Source organism: Vespula vulgaris, chromosome 7 (genome assembly GCF_905475345.1).
Source record: "Vespula vulgaris chromosome 7, iyVesVulg1.1, whole genome shotgun sequence".
NCBI classification, from domain to species: domain Eukaryota; kingdom Metazoa; phylum Arthropoda; class Insecta; order Hymenoptera; family Vespidae; genus Vespula; species Vespula vulgaris.
This window is the reverse complement of record NC_066592.1, coordinates 4,019,485-4,041,139: the sequence shown is the minus strand read 5'-3', so window position 1 is coordinate 4,041,139 and position 21,655 is coordinate 4,019,485. Positions and strand designations below refer to the sequence as shown.

At 31.0% G+C, this 21,655-nt stretch overlaps 1 protein-coding gene across 4 annotated transcripts in view; it reads right to left on the bottom strand.

Moving 5' to 3' along the window:
• LOC127065417 (serine-rich adhesin for platelets) overlaps positions 1-21,655 on the bottom strand; it is an 88,952-nt gene that overhangs the window by 48,376 nt on the left and 18,921 nt on the right. The window contains exon 1 of one of the 4 annotated variants that reach the window (XM_050997724.1): positions 18,162-18,506. The exons of the other annotated variants lie outside the window; for them this stretch is intronic. The gene's annotated coding sequence lies outside the window, so the exon portion shown is untranslated. Of the gene's footprint in view, positions 1-18,161; positions 18,507-21,655 lie in introns of those variants that run through there. 4 annotated transcript variants of the gene reach the window in all.

The window sequence follows — 21,655 nt, the reverse complement described above, 5'->3', positions numbered from 1 at the left end:
TCATCCAAAGATTCAGTTTCTTTTACTTGTTCTTTCTTTTTAAAGAGAAAGGAGAAGATAACAAAGAGAAAGAATAATCATTTTAATAATTTAATTTAACGAAGGAAAAAAATAGGTTAAAATGAAAAATGCAAAATTCTATTAAAAATTCTATGTGATAGGAATAAAATCATAAAATATGAACTAACAGATAAAATAGGTCGAGTGTAATACAATGGAATACATTGAAAGAGAAAAAGAGACAGATAGATGGACAAATGTACGAACAGATGAACAGAGAGAGAGAGAAAGAGAGAGAAATAAAGTTGCCAATAATCAAGATCGATATGAATTGTGTTTAATGATGTACTCCACCAAGCAAGACTTCAAAGTCCAATCGATGATACTTATTCGCGATGGGAATATGATCGAATCGATCATTATGAAAGAATTTAACCACTTCAATTCGTAATATTTAGCTGATTTTGAAAACAAAAAGTAGGTCAAGCGAAGTGTGTGTTGCGATCATCGAAAAACGTTGGAATATAAAACTATGTAGCAAGAAATGGTCGACGCTAGCGAGCACCCCCTCGAAACATTTCTGAAATAATGAATCATTTGACATTGACATAATTGTTGGAAACAATATTTGAAATAATTAATCGTCCTCTTGTCGCAAATAATTTCTTTTTTTCTTTCTACTTTCTTTTTTTTTTCAATTTTTAAAATTCTACATAATTGTAAATATTAATGTGAAAGAACATATGCAGATATATATATATAGTTTCTTGTATATGGTCAACCAAATTTTCTAATTCTATGTACTTGTAAATTTCTATCTAAAGCAATATACAGAGATTTACATATACATATGTTCTCTCGTATATGGTCAACCATTCGACTGACATCCTTTGAAAATTACACTTTGCTTTTATGGGGTTCGCCGAGCTTCTCGAATTTACCTCACAGAAAATTATACCATACTAGTACTATATTCTACATCTCTTGACTTGAGATGCATCGACGCGGGATGTAAAGGACTATACTCTCTCGAGCGAATGACTATACATCTATCTTTACAGCATCACTCGTGTCCTTCGTTATCCTTGTACAGAACTAGAGATTACACGAAAATCATAGATACAATTGTACGTACATCAGAAAAGCAATTTCGACCGAAGGAAAAACAAATGGAACTTTAAAGAGAAAAAGGAAAACTACTGTAGACTTTTTGACAAATAGAAAAAAGTTATTTATTTTATCTTAAAAAAAAAATCGATTCAATATGAAAAAATAATGAAAATGAATAGAAATCTGTTTTTCAATAAAGAACGAAATAATAAACCTCACGTCGATATTTCACTTTGATGAGATTCCGTTTCATACTATATATACCTACTATATAAGTATATGTATATTTTATATTTTTAAAACTACATTTGCCGAAGAGAGCAACTCGTTGAAAACTGAGAACACAAGGGTGACGCAATTGCCTTCATTTCTTTTTTTTTCTTATATATAGTATATAAGAATTGTATATTTATTCAAATTAATTTCACATATTCTCCCTGAAATAATTATCTCGATATTCCGATAATCCAGATATATCTACCTATTACTTACAATGCATATAAATTTATTGCAATATTATCGGAATATAATTAATCACTTTTATTACTTTATTTTACACTTACTATTTTTATATATCCATTTCATTCGCAGAATTCGATATAGTCGTTAGTTTCATTAAAGTTTGTAATAATTTTTCTCTTATCCGATATTAAATGATCACAAAAAAAAATAGAGAATAAAAAAAAAAGAAATGAATTCGAACTAACGATTCTTATTTAATTATTCGCTTTAAAATGGTGACAAGAACGAAGAACTACTACACATGTGTTATCCTATGTCTTTGTAACTTGTGAAATTTTATATACAAAAAGGTAACCATTTACAACACAACGGATAGACAACGTGTGGAGACTTTAATGGCTCTCATGGGACATACCATATACTTCTCTATCGCCTTCTCTCTCTCCCCTTCTCTTCATCTATATAGATTAAAATTTAGTATATAATACATTTCTATACTTTCTGCACCAATTTTCTCTTCCTCTTGAAAATATGAAATTACACGGATACAACGATACAAGAAAAAGAAAATTTACATTATCGACCAAAAGCTTTTTAAACAACTCCATCATCAAAAATATACAAATATACAAAAATATTCAAAATGATACGAATACAAAAAATTTCTTTTTTCGATAACGATTAACAAAAACATATTACTACGATTATCACATAACGTAATTATATTATTTACATTGCACTAAAGAAAGCGGGTCAAAAATTCCTGAGAAAAAAAAAGTAAAAAGAAAGTCTCGTAAAAGAGTAATCGATTTTTATAATCATCTAAGAACTTTTTCCTCTTTATTCCTGTATAAACAAAAAATACTAACTTCAATTTTTCAATTCTGTTCTATCCTTTTATCAATCTCTTTTTTACTTTGTCGCCAGAAAAAAAAAGAAAAAAAAAAAACCTCGAACTGAAAAGACAAGGAGTGACGAATAACCAAACTTTCGTCTCTCCTTCCTTGTATTCCCCATCTCTCTTTCTTTCTTTCGAAGTGAAAAATAAAGCGTTTCTTCGTCGTGGTGTCAAGTTGATATAAAACTACGTAAACTTTGACTACTAGATCTTCAATTTATTCGCTGTTTTCATCCTTTGTTAGAGCTTTCAGAAAAGAACCTCTGAACTACGCCAGGGTACTTCGGTGTAGAAGTAATTAATGCGAAAATTTAAATGCCCTCGCCATCGTTACCTTCGTCTTCTTCCTTTCCACCCCCAACAATCCCTCCCACCACCCTATACCCATTCCCTTACACAATTTCTTCTCTCTGTTCAAAGGAAATTTACTTTATCGTCGATCCTACGCGTCACGTTCGTGTAACCGCGATACTATCCATCTTCGATAGCTATCAAATCTTTTTTCTTCTTAACTTTGAACTCTCCTTTATAATCCTCTCTCGTAGACAATTTCCAATAGAAACATGTATTTCTAAAGGATTTCGTTCGATTTAATTAGTATTCTTAATGGACGATTAATACAAATATTTTTGTTTTGTTTTCTATAGATATAATAGAAGCTATTATTTCAATAATTGATAATTATTTATTTGTAAAAGTTGAAGCATAACAAATGTAATATCTCTTTATTGTAAATCATGTCGAGAGGAATTATGAAATATTATTATTATTATTAATTGTTAAAAATTAAATTCAAACTAAACAAGAAATTAAATGAAACGAACAAAAATTTCGAAAATGACGAATCTAATGATACTTCAAATAGGAGAATTTCACGAACATTTCGAAATGAAAATACTCGAATTTACCTGAATTACAATTAGTCGCGTGAATATCTAAAATTTGTCGAATAGGAAGCCATATGTACATACACGTACATACATACATACATACATACATATATTCATGTTACATATACATTGTCACATACATATGCATGCTGAAAAGTCAGCAATTAAATTCGAGAGATAAAGGAAATCAGGCATGACGAGATCAGCAACGTCACGATCGAAAACGTAAATTCTGGAACACCTTATCGTAGCTGCTCTGTTCCAGAAATAGAAGAGAGCTTGGTACCATATAGACGAGGGAGAGTTCCGACATTTGCATAATATGGGAATCACTTCTGTTAGGAAAGGAGGGTGAGGGGGAGGGAGTAGAGGGAGGAAGAACCATTGTTCTTATCCGTCTCCGTGAGCGTGCATTAGTATGTGAGAAGATTCGAGGAGCGGAAGAACTACCAAATACGTAACCCCAGCTATAATAATTACGTTTTCAGTTACACGTTCCAACAACAGTTGCTTGGGCAACTTCTTGTTTTCCCTTCCCTTTTCTCCCTTTACACACACTCATATAAATATATACATGCACGTAGATATATCTATATACGTTCTACCGTTTCTTTTCGCACAGAATACGTCACACAATATACGTATGTATGCACGTATTAATATATATATATAATATATATATATATATATATATATATGTATATATGTATGTATGTATGTATGTATGTATGTATGTATGTATATATATACGTATTGTACACAACATATATCGCCAGTTTTACTTCCTCTCTGTTTACCGGAAGAAAACTTAAAAGTATTCTCAACATGCCTGCGAAGGGGAGCGAGGGCGACGGTGATCCAAAGTAAAAGAGAAAGAAAGAGAGAAATACCTTCGTGAGAACCGATGAAATCTCTCACGTTCAAACGCCCCTTCTTTTGAGCGAAATCAAAAAGAAAGTAGGTAGGTACATATTGAGTCAAAGGGCGATCAAAATTAACATTATCGTTCGTGAGAATAATATGATTGTATGAGACGTATAGGAAAGTATTTCTATATCCGATTTTTTTAACAATCGAATTAATTGAATTAATTTATGTTATTTTTTTTATTGTCTTTTTTTTTATCGACGATATAAGCAATAAGTTCTTTGCTTTTTTTTTACGAATTTATTTGAATAAACACGTGTAAGAGTTTTGTCAATGTGTAAAATTACAATAGAATCTAGAATTGTCAGATTACTGTACTATTTCATAATAAATATCAAGTCATACGATATCAGAAAGAAAAAAAAAAAAAGTGCAATATCTTTGAAACAACTCAAAAATATAGTCGAACGGTTTTTCAGCTTTCTTTCCTTCTTTGCTTTTTTTGTCGGACGAAGAAACGAAACGAAAGCAATATTGTATGGATTCGTATTTGGAAGATGGCATTCGTTTTTCATCGATCACTTCGTTGGAAAAAGCAAAGCTTATGTCTCTCTTGACAAAGTGCACACGAAAGAATGAAAGAAAGAGATAGAAAGAGATATTTTTGGTCCCCGACAATGCCACTCACGAAAGCAGGTCGAATGGTTTTTGCCTCTTATGGAGAACCTAATATCGAGTCACGATGTACCTGCTACGAAAACGATGTGGACTACGACTACGACTACGACTACAACGTCGTCGTCGACGATGAAGACGACAACGACGACGACAGCGAGGACAATACGAATCGAGCTAGCGGATGTTCTGCTTTCTGTTCAATGACGCGAACTCATCGATCAGTCCTGTCTTACAACAATGTAACATCGAATGCTTCGCGCACTTTCGACAAATCAAGTGAAATCTTACATCACAAAAAAATCGGAGATCCTAATTGAAAATTCACATTTCCTGACGATTCCTGAAATCTCCAAACGACTACGATCTGACAAAAATATTGACACGTAAGTAATTATTGTCACACCTTCGAGAAATATATTCGAATAGGCGAATAAGCCTAGGTCACTTTTGAATCCTTATTTTGTATAATAATGTTAATAAAAGTATTTAAGTATATAATGATACAACTACAACGATGATTGTTCTGTGAAACGGATTAATTAGCTTTGGAAATTGAATTATCATGTAAAAATGTTGGAATGAAATTATTATCGTTTTTCTACGATATTCCGAATAAATCGTGATTAATATTTTTTAATATAATAATGTTAATATATAAGTATCTAATATATATTAGAATAACAAGTGTTCTCTTTCGTAAAAAGATCACGGTAAATTTTATGCGATCGCTATTCTATTATGATAGCTTTAAATACACGTATAACGCAATGTGCGTAAAAAAGTATTCAGAAAAATATGGCAGGAAGAAGAAAAGAAGAAAAAGGGAAAAGAAAAAAAAAGAAAAAAAGGCAAATATCTATTAAGATGTCGACTTTGGTGGTACTTTACAAGACGAAGAAACTACTTTACGTGGCGACTACAATTATCTTCTTCTTCGGAAAATGCCAGACCGATCTCAGTCGAAAGAAAGATGGAGAAAGATAGAAATAGAAAGAAAGAAAAAGAGAGAGAGAGAGAGATTGAGAGATTCAAGGAGAAAGAGAGAGAGAGAGAGAGATCGTACCAATTCTCTACTATAACAAACTTTAGTCTCTCTCTCTCTCTCTCTCTCTCTCTCTCTCTCTCTCTCTCTCCTTCTTCTTCTTCTTCTTCTTCAGACACCTCTCTCTCCGTCTCACTTTATCCCAGAAAGCCAACCGTCAGTCGCGATATTGCGATGTAAAGGAAGTAATCAACCGCGTTGGTTACGAAAAGGCAGTAATCGACTCGTGGCTCATCTTGTCTTTTGTCTATCTCTATCTCTATCCACCTATCTCTCTATCTCTCTTTCTCCTTCTCCCGTTCACACAATTCTGTCCGCCCGCAAGCCATTTTCTTCGATTGGCCAATACGAGCTTGGATTTCGAATCACAGTAACGTTCCGAAGTATTAAGACTTCTTTCTTTTTATTCATTTTTATTCTTTTATCTTTCTCGCTATAATAGATACTCGTTATCGATAAAAGAATTTTTTTATCATCCCCTCTCTCTCTTTTTCTCTTTTACTTTTTTATTAGTTTCATTATACTAGATAGCAATTTCACAGCGATCGAATCTAATATCTGAACTTTAGTTATCGACCAGAATTCAGTTATTAACGTTATTTAAAGTTATTCCATACGTTCGCCATCTACTTAAGTTAACGATATTAAGTTACGTCAATGAGTTATGCGAGATATGCTCTATCGAATTTTTCATTTTATCCTTATTAGTATCAAGTACCATAAGATTTTATAATATAATACAGAACGAGCTCAAAGTTTTTATACTTGTAATATTAACGATCTGAAAAATAAAAGAAAAAAAAAAGAACAGAGAAAAAAATTAGTCCATCAAAACCTCGAAAAAGAATAATTGATTTTTAATATCAATTATAAACTTTCGAAAATATTCTACGTATATTTATTTCACGGTCGTACAATGTAACACGCTAATTAATGTAACACTTTAATTAAACGTATCATTCTTGTTTCAAATTCCTTTAATTACATAAAAGATTAGCACCTGGTATATAATTTATTTCTATCTGGTATAAATCCATGATCTCTTTATGTGTAAAGTTTTCTTTTCCCACTTGATATCTTATCTTATCGAGAAAGATTGTCGAGAATGCGATAGAAAAAAAGAAAGGATACTTTGTCAAAGAAAAAATCCTTTAGGAATACTACTATGGCATCGAGCCGATCGATAATAGTCTTTGCTTAAGAAGCTCACATCGAATTCGAGCTAGATCAGCAGAACGAATGAACGATTTCGCTTCACGTATAGCGTAACGAGAGAAAGAAAAAGAGGAAGAACAAAGGAGAGGAAAAAAAAGAAAAAGGGAAAAAAAAGAAAAATAAAATCCTTGATTCTTTAGGAGAAAAGAAATTTTCGAAAAGACTTTAGCCTATCCTGCGTTCTCGATGGCATCGTGTCTTTCAGAGTTCGAAACGACTACGAAGAACGTGACCGGACAAGAGAGAGAGAAAGAGAGAAAGAGAGAGAAAAGAGAAATAGAAAGAGAGAGGGAGATGGAAAAAGAGCTTTTGTATTTTGCACAGAAGAGCTTCTTCTCTTTTTACGAAAGTCGAAGAAATTCTCGCGTCCTCCGGAACGAATTTACGAGCTTCCGTTCAACGGAAGAGAGTAAGACGGAAAAAAAAGAAAAGAACTGAGAGAGAGAGGGAGAAAAAAAGAGAGAGAGAGAGATTTACTCCATTATGAATGAATGAATACTGCAAATATAAATGACAAAAAGAGATTTGAATTTCTGTTAAAAATATCGCAATATTTTGTATTGGTCATTAACGTTGAATAATTTTCCTGATTAAAACAAATGAAAATATCTTTAAAATTGATCTCACAAAAATAAATTTGCATTTATATTTAATAGTAATGTCAGATTTCACGAGATTATTATTTGTAATCGTTCTCCTAGATCTCATTATACGATGAAATGCGGTTGAACTAATTAATACAATTATTAAAGTATCGATCCTTACACTCTATATTGTTATTAATATATTTCATCAAAATGGCGTAATCTAATAGAAACGCCGATTAATTATAACAACTCGCGATTATAAATCAAAAATGAAGTCGTTATCGTCAGTACGAAATTTAGGAAGAATTAAATATGAAAGCCGAGGAATATCTCGATTGATGCAATCCGTAAAGATATTTTAACTTTCGTCTACGTCAATTAAAGATTTTCTGATCTCATAAAATTTGATAATTATCCTATCGCGGATAAGACGACTCGGTGGAAGAGATGGAATCGAAGGAATCGTCTCTTTCCTTATACGTATATTAAAATTCGTCGTACGATAAAATTCTAATGACTTTGAGAATTCTAGTCGTTGGTAAATGGAAGGAGGAATAGTGCTTAACTATTCTGAAATATCGGAAATATTCAGGATAGTTCAGAATAAAGTTTTCAAAGATCCAAAACCCTTTCCGTGAGTATCGGTAAAAACGCTGAATCGCTTTTAAAACTGTTGCACGAACGAGAAGGTGGAGAATAAATAGACACGTGAAAAGTTCGAACCGACATTTAGGTATCGAAAAATTTCTCTATTCTCTATTTCAGGACATGTCCAATCTATATACTACGTGTTATATTTATCTTTATACGACACGGTCATTGTACTATCGATTATTAATTCGAGTTACCAACAATCTCGTTCAAATTCGTCATTAATTTTTCTAATTAGAAAAGATCTTTGTCTTAAACCTTCACTCCTTCCATCCCTAAAAAAAAAAAAAAAAAAAAAAAAAACAAATAGTAATATCGAAAGAAAAGGATTCTCCAAATTTTTCCACGTATATTTAAACATTCACTACACTTGATTATTGATTCGAGTCACGAACAAACTTGTTTATCGATTCGTGATTAATTTTTCGAGGTCGAACAAATTTCTCCGAGAGAAAAAAATAGAAAAAGTAAAAGCGTTTTTTCCAATGCAGATAGAAATCTCTCTTATACACGCACACAAACACGTTATTCGATCCTCGGTGAACGAAAAGGATCATATAAGATTGATAAAATTCGTCAAAGAGAGTTGCTCAATCAGAAATTATTAATAGAGAAGAACGGTAGTTAAGCGTCGTTCATAAATCACGATAACGAAAACGATGGTCGGTTTAGAGAAGTGGCTTTTCAACGAGGAAAGGGGAAAGGGGAGAGGAGAAAGAGGGAAGGTAGGGTACGGTGGTTGGTAGTGCCAGAGAGAATAACTCGGACGAGCATTAAAAATGACTAGAGCGAAGCGTGTTCTCTTATGGTGTGCACGCGACGCAACCCATCTAAGCGTCGTTTATTACTACCCGGATGTGTCCGGCGCATTTTAAAAAGTCGTTTTCTCGAGCGTACAACTTTCGTGTAACTGCGATTACATCTCTTCTTTTTTTTCTTTTTTTTTCATCTACTTTTCTCTGTATTTCTACATCTCTCTGTTCGCTTCTTTCTGTCTCTATCTTTATTTATCTTTGTTCTTGCATCTATGCAAAGCTTTACATACATTTATCGAACGATATCCTTGACTAAAAACGACATTTCGACATTTATGTATTTTAAATAGTATCGATCGAGTATAATTAGTTCTGAAGAAAATAAAAAGTTCATATAAAAAATAATTATAATAAATTCAATATAAAAAGAATATCAAGTATCGCATATTAAATTTAATATTAAAAATATTACATTATATTGTTTCGTATAAATTCCATAATTGTAGTAATATAAAATGACTTATTAATTATCGTTGAGAAGTTATAAAATCTCCTTACTTAAATAATATAAATAACTTATCATCGAAATAATCTCGAAGCAATCGATTTGATTAGACGGGTAATTATATATATATATATATATATATATATATATATATATATATATATATTTGATTATGTAAATTTAGAAATAATAATAAATTATGGAAAATGAGGATTCAATTAATATTACAAATTAAGTTCGACTCGTTGATAATAGCAACGTATTACTTTCGATTGATAACAAAATACATAGCTTAAGCGATGCATCGTAATTTGCCGGGGAAGGATTTTAGTATTAAGCTCCGATAAGTTATAGCAGTAATTATACTTCGTTGCTCTAATTAAATTAATCCGTGGACGTTGTACGAACGCGTTGGCCGGTTATTCGAACATAACCCGGTCCAGCCACACGGGACAAGATGTGTATAATCTAATCGCATATATGTATGTATTCCCGAGCGATGTTTTGATGTTACTATTAAAATAAAAACTATTTAAATTATAGCCTGTTAATATACTCGATTGATCTCTTTAAAATTCACAAATTGTAGATTTTAACTTTTTTTTTTCATAAGATAATAATTAACGAGTATTCTCCAATTAACAAATCATTAGTTTCAACTGATTCTATTTTTATTTATATAAATATATATAAGAATATAATCATGTTACATTATAACTATTATCGTATTTAATTTAATATTATGTTTATTTAGCAACAGTTATTATCCTTAATATTAATTAGATCTAATATAGATATTAATTTAATATATTAAATTTAATATACAGTGAAAGAAAGAGAAAGAGATATATACATATATAGTAATAATTATTCGTTATGGAAAACAAAAAAAGTAAATGATTTAACTAAAGAAAATAAAGGAAATTAAAAAAAAAAAGGAAAGAAAAAAGTTGAAATTACCATTTTATGGTTGACCCAACTAATCATTCTCGAAAATAGAATTTTTCTTCCAAACGATATTTCACTCAGCTCTGCATATGACTCAAGGAGCTCGATAGAAATTTTTATAGAGACAAAACATTAAAAATTTGTGTGAATATGACACATATACACACACATATATATCATACATACATACACACATAAAACAGAAAACTACGTGTAGTTAATTATAAAAATAAATGAAGAAAAGTAAATTAGTAAAATAATAATCCGAAGGAAGGTATAAATCTTTCGTGTAACTCGAGAAAACAACGCATACAAATACCTACACGCATACACGTATATACGTACACGCAGACGCACAAAACTTCGAAGATGCTAATTACCGTCGACAACGACATTTCGCCCGGTGAACGCGATCGCCAAGCAGGAAGTAATTATAACTCTTGGGACGAAGTTACGCAGCCGGTACCTTTCAAGCACAGCCGACTTCGCGAGATTTTCCTTTCTGGCATCTAATCTTTCACGGGCGATTAACTTCTGATCGTTTCTTTTATTTTTTTCTTTTCTTTTCTGCTTTCTTTTTGTTTGCTTTTTTTTTTGGAGGAAAGGGTTCTCTTTTTTCTTTTCCCCCATCCGTCGATCCTCCGATCGTTCTTTCTTTCATTCTTTGTTTTTTCTCCATTGAAAAACTAGGATGAAAATTTTTTCTAAAGCTTTCTCTTACATTATCCCCCAAAAAAAGAGAAGAAAAAGAAGGAACAAAAAAAGCAAGAGAACAATGACCCCTCGATCGAATGAATAATAAATTAACATAGATTATCGAGAAATAATAATAATGAATTAATTTCTCAGTATGATTTATATTAGAAATAATTTTCTATGCAGATACTTAATCATACTTCCAACATATTATTGGTGTAAAAATAGTAATCAATATTTACAATTTTCGCTTAATTTGCGAACAAATTGATAATTATTTTTTTGTGTAGAATAACTGACGGTCGCTTTAAAAGTAATGCGAATAATTAAAAAAATAAAATAAAATAAAAAAGAAGAAAGAGAGAAAAGAAGAAAATCGGAGGAATGAGATAGAAGAATTTTTGAAAGGGTGAATTAGCGGGACAAGAGGGAAAAAAACTATAGTTTTTCTCTATCCGAACAGGATTTTCTAAGCGTTTAACATAAACGCGCATCGAATCGAGAACGGTGTGCTTTAACACACTTAACCCTTTTCTCCCTCGAAGTCGCTCGCTATTATTCGAGTAAACGAGAGACGACCTCCGCCTCGGTTGCCCTTAATGACACGGGACGTTAATTTAGCTCGCACGCAACCTAGGCGACGCGTTTAAGAAGATTTTTAACTCCACCACCGAGATAGTATACCATCCTTATTATCTCCATTTTTTTTCTTCTTCTTCTTTCCTTTTTTATTTTCTTTTTTCTTTCTTTTTTCTCTCTTCTTAATCAATAATGGTATTAAACTTGTTCCAACAAAATCGAATCACACGAATATTCGCTATTTTATTTTTAACTCGAACATTAATTATTTTGAACTTTGCATAATGATTGCTATTAATAATTATCTACAAACAAAAATTACATATACCAATTGTATTGTAGTAACTAATAATTATACGTTCTACGAAAGACTATAATTCATATACACATATATATATATATATATATATATATGTATGTATATATATATATATGAATTATGATTTTGTAGTTTCCCTGTCATAGACTAGTTTCTCTGTCTCTCTGTCTCTCTTTCTCTTTCTGTCATAGACGAAGAGAGGTTTGTGCTGCGGTCATTCGTGTTATGCACGGCGTATCCCTTTCAGGATAATTATTGCACCCTCATGTCTCCCTCGTCGTCTCGCGGTTACTATTAGCTTCCCTTTCGTTACATCGACCAAGCGATTGCGGCTGCGAGGTCACGTCTTGGTAACGCTTTACTTCGCTCTTGTCATCGTCCTGTCTCTCTCTATCTAACATTACCACCAGAATTCCCACGAACTTTGACGTTTACTTCGTGCGCATTAGTTATGCTCAGGAATTCCAAGAAAATTCTACCAGTAGATCTATAGATATTGATATTAGTATTACTTAGAACTTCATATAAAACATCACTGGGTAACATATTTGTTATCCTTTATAGAATTCAAGAATTGTTTTTTTTTTATTTTTTTTTTTTTTTTTAATTAGATCGATCGATCTTCTCGCGCAATTTTTGTAAAAAATTTTGACGATTTTCTTCGGAAAAGAAAAAAAATCTTTTATTCAATTTACTTTTTCTAATAATTAATTTCGTCAAATTCCTTTTTTTTCGTAAATATTACTAAAAACAAAAAAGTGACATTTTATTGCAACATTATGGGTTTATTATAAGAAAAATTATTTATTGATATCAAGAATTATTTATATAATAGAATCTAGAAATGATCTTCGAAAATCTTCTTTATATAATAGAATTTTAAACGATATTATATTTTTATTACGACTAAGAGAGAAGGTGTTTTTATATCATTAGACATTTGGTTTTATTTCGAGATCGAAAAATTAATTCAGTAACAACTTTAGCAATAAGATATCCGAAGTTTAAAATAAAAACAATTCTATACTCGTAAATAAACTCAAGTTAGAAAAACTGGGGAAACACAAGCACGAAGGAAAAACAAAAAATTGATTATCTTAATGCAGTTCTCATGTAACCAACCAGTCGTACACCTTAATGCGATCGATTAAACCTTTCGAGCCCTTAACGCACGCTAACTTCGAACTATATCTCTGCGCAAAAAAAAAAAAAAAAAAACATTGTAAAAAAGGTTCATCTTCGCGAAAACGTAAAACGCCTTTATAAAAATGCCATCAAAAGGTATCATGATACAAGAAACAAGATTAAAAAATTTATTTCATGCCGCAATTAGAACATTTGCGATATATATATATATATATATATATATATATATATATATTTACAATAACGTCATTGTTGATGAACGTAAAATAACTTTTTTTTTTTTTTAGAAATCTCAATTCACCTCAACTTTGGAAACTTCAATGTTTGTCTATATTTTTACAAATTCGAAATAATTTGATAATATTCAATATAATTCGAAATGTTTTAAAAATCGATCGTCAAAATCTATCGATAATCGTTGAATCTTTCATAACGAATTATAAGGTTTTAGTTTTAAAAAATTACGTCTGGCAAATGAAGTTAAAGTACTGGAATAAGAATGAAGTTATCATTTAAAGGTGCGAGCTTCGTGCATAGCGACACGTGACTCGAAATGCCGCAAGCCAGAGTAAGAACTCCATAGCAGGATCGATAAATGAAAATGGCGTTGGCAAAATGAGCATGCACGCGAATAGTCCATTAACTCTAGCTTTGTATACCGCGCGAATGCTACGGAAAAGCACGTTGAAGAAGAGTGAGAAACGGGTGTGGGGTGGGTTAAAGTACCGAGAGTCGTAGCGATCCTTAATTTTTCATGAAAATAATACGATCCTATATTTTCCACCGTTCTTTTTTCTTTTTTTTTGTCACCTTAAAGAAGCTTTTCCTAAACACGTGAAAAAATTAAAAAAAGAAATAAAAAACTGGATCAAAATCTCGTTGAATAAATTTTTTTTACGAACCTTACACATATCTATATATATTTAAATTATCATAATTCGAAAGTATTAAATAAAATTGAAATGTTTCAAAAAAACGATTGAAAGTTTTGAATGAAATACCTTTAGCTAATTTAAATACGTGTCTGATTAATAAACTTAAATTTTATCGTAAATACAAGGAGATAATAAATGAATCACGTATACGTATGTGATTTATTTATTATTTATAATTATGATTATGAATTATTTATTTTTTTTTTCATAACGCATTACGCATCGTACTATTATTAATTTTACTTACAATACAATTTTATTAAAAATATTATAGAATCTTTATTGTCGAATCCTTTTTCTCAGATTTTTCCAACATCATATCTCGCACGTAGCAACATTTCGCGAGAACTATTGTATTTCCATTTGTTGCACACGCCACACCATATCGATTCACATAGGTTTCATGTATAGACGATACGTATGTACAAGAAGCTTCGACCAGCAGAACAATGCTCTTTCGGCAAATGGAATAGTCGTGTAAAATACATTTAATCTAACCAGTCAAATAGTTTGATACGCTTCGTTTTACATGTTAATAATATAATAATCGTAATATACTAATATTGTAATATTAATATTATAAAAACGTTAAAAACGCGAACTAACTCGGTTTTATCGTTGATATCTTCTATAATATCAATGACCATTTCGATTTCACGCTTGGACGCCCTCGTTCAAACATTTGATTTTCGTGAGGCGCTAACATGGCGTGAAAAGTCAAACCAATATGTCGATCTGGTCGTAGAATAAGAAAAAAAAATTTACTAGTCAGTTATATAAAAAAGAGAGAGAGAGAGAAAAAAAGAAAAGAAAGAAAAATTCATAATCAACGTATCGACCGTCGTATTAATTTTGCATATATCGATAATCGAGATTATCGTGCGATTATAATTTATCTCGCAAAAAAAAGGAGAAAAAAAATAGACAGTCTCTAGGAAATTGTTGTCAAACGATCCAACATCGAAAAATGTATGAAATAAAATTGTCAAGAGATCGACTATCGATCATATCCACTATATATTATTCCTATCGAAAGATTAATCGAGCAACATAAAATAGGATATACCCCATGTCGAATAATACACGAGGTAAGCGAGAAGATAACATTTTTATGAGAGATACGATCTCTACGTACAAAAAAAGAAAAAAAAAAGACAAATCTATACATATATTACACTATATCATATTAGATATGTACATATTCGTATAAATAAAATATAAAAAGTGAAAAAGAGATAAAGAAACACGTACATACATATTCTCCCTTCTCTCCATCTTAACTAACTTACCACTCTCGTTGTGATGTAAGCATAAGATAAATACGATGTAAGACTCGCGATGAGAGACGACCGATCTTATCTGAGATAATTATTTTATTCGCGTGAAACTCGTAACGCGGTACAGCACGGTGTGTCTATGTTTCGTATGCGCCCGCGTATAACTCGAATCTTACAAAAGAAGACAGGACAGAATGGAGTTAAGATAGTAGAGGCGAGTTTGAGTACCGAGGCGAGGGGTTAACGGGTTGAATGAAAGATTCATCTACACATGTATACTCGAACGATACTTCTCGGGAACAATGACAGATGAAAGTGAAACTTTAGAACGGCGAGAGGCGACGCTTTTGAGGGCATCAAACCTGGACGAGAACGATAACGTGCTTGAGAAAAGTTCCCTCTCCTCCTCTTCCTCATCCTTCTCAGAGTCCTCCATCTTCTCTCTCTCTCTTTCTCTCTTCTTCTCTATCTCTCTCTCTCTCTCTCTCTCTCTCTCCTCGTACTTCGTGGCAGAGATTAATTACTACGATACGAAGAGAAGGATCGAAACGCTACGTGTTTATGAGACCGTCGTCGTCCTCATCCTCGTCGACATTAAGTGATTCTCTTCTAATGAAATATTCGACAATTTTCGCAAGAGATTAGAGTTTTATTGTTATTGTTATTGTTATTTTTATTTTTATTTTTATTTTTATTCCTTTTTATTCTTTTTTCTTCGCTCAGGTAATCATAATTTCGCACTGTGCGATTCCCCTCGATCGTACGAAGTATCTAATATAATTGAAATCCTTGAGATGCGACAAAAGGAATGACAAAAGTACGATGTTATCGCGTCCAAGAATAAAACCATTTGATGAAATTTTGGTAAATTACGTGGAATATAATGTAGGGTATAATTAATTGTTCAAATCGTTGTCTTGCGTAACGTCAAGGCCGTGAACGAAATCATACGACAAATCTACGACAATAAAAAAAATTTTTGATGACTTCGCGAGAAAGTTAAGTTCGTTCGAATTCATCTTATTGAATGATTTGTACGGATTAAAAATGATCGATTGAAATTATTATTATTTTTGTACACATGTCGTATCATTTTATATATTCACAGAGATATTATTCTCAACGATTTTTCTGTATCATCGAAAACGGAGATACTTAAAATGAAATCAAATGAAATGAACCATAGAAAGATATTCTATGAAAAATTCGTGAAAACGTGAAAAATAATAACGATAATAAAAAAGAAAAAAACATAGAGAGAGAGAGAGAGAAGAAAAAGATAAAAAAGAACATATGAAAGAAGATTTTAAATGTTGCCACTGGAAATTCTAAACGAAATCAGAGCATGAACGTATTCACTGAGAAAATCAAAGAAATTCAGTAACCCCTTTTCTTTTCATTCCCCTTTTTTTTTTTTTTTACTTTACTTCCCTCCACCATTTAACTTTGCTCTTTTTCTTTTAGTATGTAAAAAAAAATAAAATAAAATATAAAAGAAAAAGAAAAGAAAAAAGAAAAGAAAAGAGAAAAAGAAAAAAGGAAAAATCCAACAACAAGTGACCTCGATAGTGTAACCTACGAAGCATACCTATATTATATTTGTTTCGAGAGAATATAGTATGAATTATATAAAATGGAGACACACTGTGTGGTGTAGTCAAGTGAACATCAGGCTGACTATTACTAAGCCTGCGAGAGCGAGAGAAATAGTAGGACAAGTGGCAAAAGAGCACCGGCGGTGCCGACATGGCGCCCAGAGCTTTTACTGCCCCTCACAATCCGAGCTTTTATCGCCATTAGGATACGTCCATTTACGGTGTTATGCAATCGGAGCTTTTACATAGATACCATATATATATATATATATATATATATATATATATATATATATAATACTGGTATTTTATATATATACATACACATAATACCGTGCATACAATAATATATCACCTTATCATATGAGCTCGTTTCAAACACGATATCTACTTAGATATTCTGAAAATATTTTTACTATTATTACTATATCTTTTTATTCTGGAAGAAATCATTTTTTTGTGGAAATACATACCTGAATATGTAAGTGAAAATATACGTGTTTGTATGCGTTTGCATATAAACGTTCGTGTATGTATATGTCATATATAAAGATTTAAATAATTACAATAAATAATTGGAAATTTATCACTACGTTCGTATTTATATCTATCTCTAAACGAAAAATATATGACTTATATTAACCTACTATCGTAATTATCACACTCAGATATGTTATAAAATATAAATATGTAAATAACGGAGAATATCATAATTATACGCACAACGTAATACGATCATTAACGCACCATATAAACACATTATATTCTTCCTAAAACTCTCATATTTGTTATTTAATATTCATTTTCGGAGAAGTTTTCTTCTCTCTCTCTCTCTCTCTCTCTCTCTCTCTCTCTCTCTCTCTCTCTCTCTCTCTCTCTCTCTCTCTCTCTCTCTTACACATACACACACGCATGCACACACACATTATACGACACACTCTCAATACTGGTCAGACCCGTTAAAGACAAACGCATTGTATATATTCCATGTAGACACAAAACTTACATGAACAGAATGAAGAGACATTTTCTCGATGGCCAAGTGGGATGTTCAGTAACGGAGTTCCATAGGAATATCAATGGTAATACGCTCAGCTAACCATGAGATCAGAATTCCGTTCTGTATTCGAGTTACATTTTGATGAAGCAAAGTCTGAGACGACATTCTCGATAGACATCTAAGGATGATACTGCTGTAGAAGTCTTAAAATCCCAATAATATCTGACTCATTCTTAGTTTTTACACAATAACCTCTCTCTTATCTCAATGTTTAATAATACGACCTTTAAATGATACAAAACATATTCTCTTCAAGGCGCAAAATATTTTTGTTATTGTAAATAAGTGTTCGTTCTCCTTCATTACCTTTGTCGATTGTTAGAAACATCTAATTAGAAAAAATAATATTACGTCGTTCATCGTAAGAACTACGAGGAAATGATTGAAATGTTACAAAATAAAAAACAAATTATTTTTATATAGAACGAATATTATTTTCTGTGTTAATTAATGAGCTAAAAATTGGAAAAAGGAGAAAGAAAAAGAAACAATAATTAGACACGTCAAATGAAATATCTCAAAATAAAAAAAAAATTATTTTCGCGATTACAGCAAGAAATAAGAGAATATAATGTATTATAAGTAATAATATTTTCTTTTTCTTATCGAATTAATTTTATTCGATTTGATTTAACGCGTTAATTAAACCATTAATTATTTAGGATTATTTTCTTAGCAAAAATATTCTTATATCATTTCTATGTAAGCAAATATGTTTCTCTTTCTTTTTTCTTTTTTTCATAAAAATGATCGATATAAACGTAAGCTCGAAATAACATTTTCAAGCAACCGCTTTCTTTTATGGAAATCGTTTTAGTTTCCGCGTCTTCTTCGATATAAATAAAAAATTCTATCTTACTAAGATTAGAGATATTCGAATCAATAAGATTAAGTTTCATAATATATTCTAACTTTCGCTACGCGCGTATCGGAAAGGTCACCTTCGAACTTTGATAAATTTCAATGAACCGTAAGTCGTCGAGTGAGTGAATGAGTGAATGAGTAAAAGAGAAGGAGAGAAAAAGAGAGAGAGAGAGAGAGAGAGAGAGAGAGAGAGAGAGAGAGAGAGAATATGTTCATCATCACGAAAGAGAAACTCTTCTCTTCGAGTTCGAAGAGTCGCTGACGTCGACATTTATATATATACATACATACATATATATATGTACACTATACACACACATACATGTATATATATTCTTATATCATAAACTAAGTTCATCTACATCGGTGGCAAAGTAATTAACTCGTTCACCTTATATCCACCAATTTCATTTTCCCAATGAACTTGTTAGTTGAGAATATATATCTAAAGTTCGATAGGAAGGTTCTAAGATTAAAATATTTTTTGAATCTATTCAACACGGAATTTCACGTTTAACGTGGAACATATTCTCTCGGTATGTTATATGCTATTCCAAGTAATATCAAAGATTTTCTTCTTCTGACATTTCCTTTTACCCTTTTCTTTTCTATGTTTCTCGGAATAAGATACCAAATTCTTTCTCTGTATTCATCGCTGAATATTTCCTTCCACCCTCTCAAATTGCTTCAACATTCTTAAAAACGTTTTTCTCGACTTTCCCAACTTATCGGAAATTCGTAGAAATAAGTTCGGTGATATTTTGGAAAAAAAAAAATTATTCCCTCCGTGATAGACAATTTTTACATTATTTCCAATTGGAAATATATAAGATCTTTTTTTTTCGAAAATATACAAACATGCAAACATTTAATGTAACGCAGGAAAATTTATGTAAATAAAGTGCAAATGATCAAACATTACTTTCGCTCGTTGCGATATTAAACGTCTCTAAGGGTTTTTAACTTTACAAAAATTAATCTAAAAAAAAAGATCGACTTTTAATATCATCTAAGTACAAAATTCTTTTTAATATCAACAAGTATAAAATTCTTCATAGTATAGTTATACAAAAAAAAAATCTATAAAGTAAAAGATCTCTATATTTCGTATAATTATTTGAAATTAAAGTAAATCATAATCTAATATTTGTACTTCCGAAATGAAATTTTATTTTTATCCTATCAATTATTTTTTATTATTTCTTTTCTTATTTTTTAATAAATGAAGTCTTTTGAGAATCTCAGTGAAAAAAAATATATATATAAATCGTATACTGAAAACGACAGAAATGAGAAATAAAAAAAAAGAAAAAGAAAAATGAATTTTGCTTTATTGGTGAAAACGTAGCTCGGAACAGAAGGGACAAGGTTCGTAGTTTCTTGATACGTAGACAATAGTGGTCAGATAGCCAGAGACTCGACTCAACTATCCCGACTGAAACACACTGGCTTGAACTTTCCACCTTTGTGATGTTAATTTGGTTATTATAACACAATTCGTAAAAAAATGTCACGAAAATTCGAATACAAATTTTAGCAATTTTTTCAAATTATAACTTTTATTGAAAAATTTAATGAAGAAAGAAAAGAAGAAATAAAAGAAACTATCTCAAAATTGTCGAAATATTTTCTATGATCGAAAGAGATATAAGCGATTTTAAATTTGTTAATTATAAAGCAATCCATATACAAAAAAAAAAGAATAAAAAGAAAAAAGAAAAATAGAGAGAAAAAAGATTTCTCGAAAAATCGAATAACGAATAATTAACAATGGTTTTCGTTATTAAAAATATATCTATATATATTATCATCGATTTCAACATGCTATTGACTCCTTGAAAAGAGAAACCGAATAAGAGGTATTCAGGAAAAAACAAAAAGAAAAACAAATATGGAAGACAAACCGAGTGTCAAAAAAAAAGAGAGAGAGAGAGAAAGAGAGAGAAGGAAAAAAGAAGAATCGCATTTTTCCAAACGAACGAATTGTTTTTCCCGTTGGATCCTCAGCTAGAATGTGGCGCATCGATCCTGTATTATCCAACGTTTCCATGGTCACAGAAACTCGAAATCGACGAGGAACTACTCCTGCTGATAACCGTTTTCATCGATGAAGCCTCGTAATTGCATTTTAAATGCTTTCGTACCCGCGCGGACTCGTTTTTTCTCTTGTATTGGTCAAATGTAACGAATGAAAGAAGGTGTTTAACAAAAAAAAAAAAATAAATAAATAAATAAATAAAAATAAATAAAAATAAATAAAAAGAAATAAAAAAAAATAGAAAGAAGGAAAAAAGAAAAGAAAAAGAAAAGCATTCGACTCTCTTACTTTCAAATATCAACGATTTAATCTCGATAAAAACATTTAACGAGTCCCATAAAAAAAAAACACGGCGAATTATAATTCGACTAAGAAGAAAAGCAATAAAAATTTCTTCAGATATTCCTTCAATTCGTCTTACTTGCAATATATGTAGGATATAGAAAAGTTTTTATTGCAATTGAATCGAATATTGATTTTATCAACGTTTCTCTCTCTTCCTGAATTTCGATAGACATGCTAAACGTCAATGTCAAAT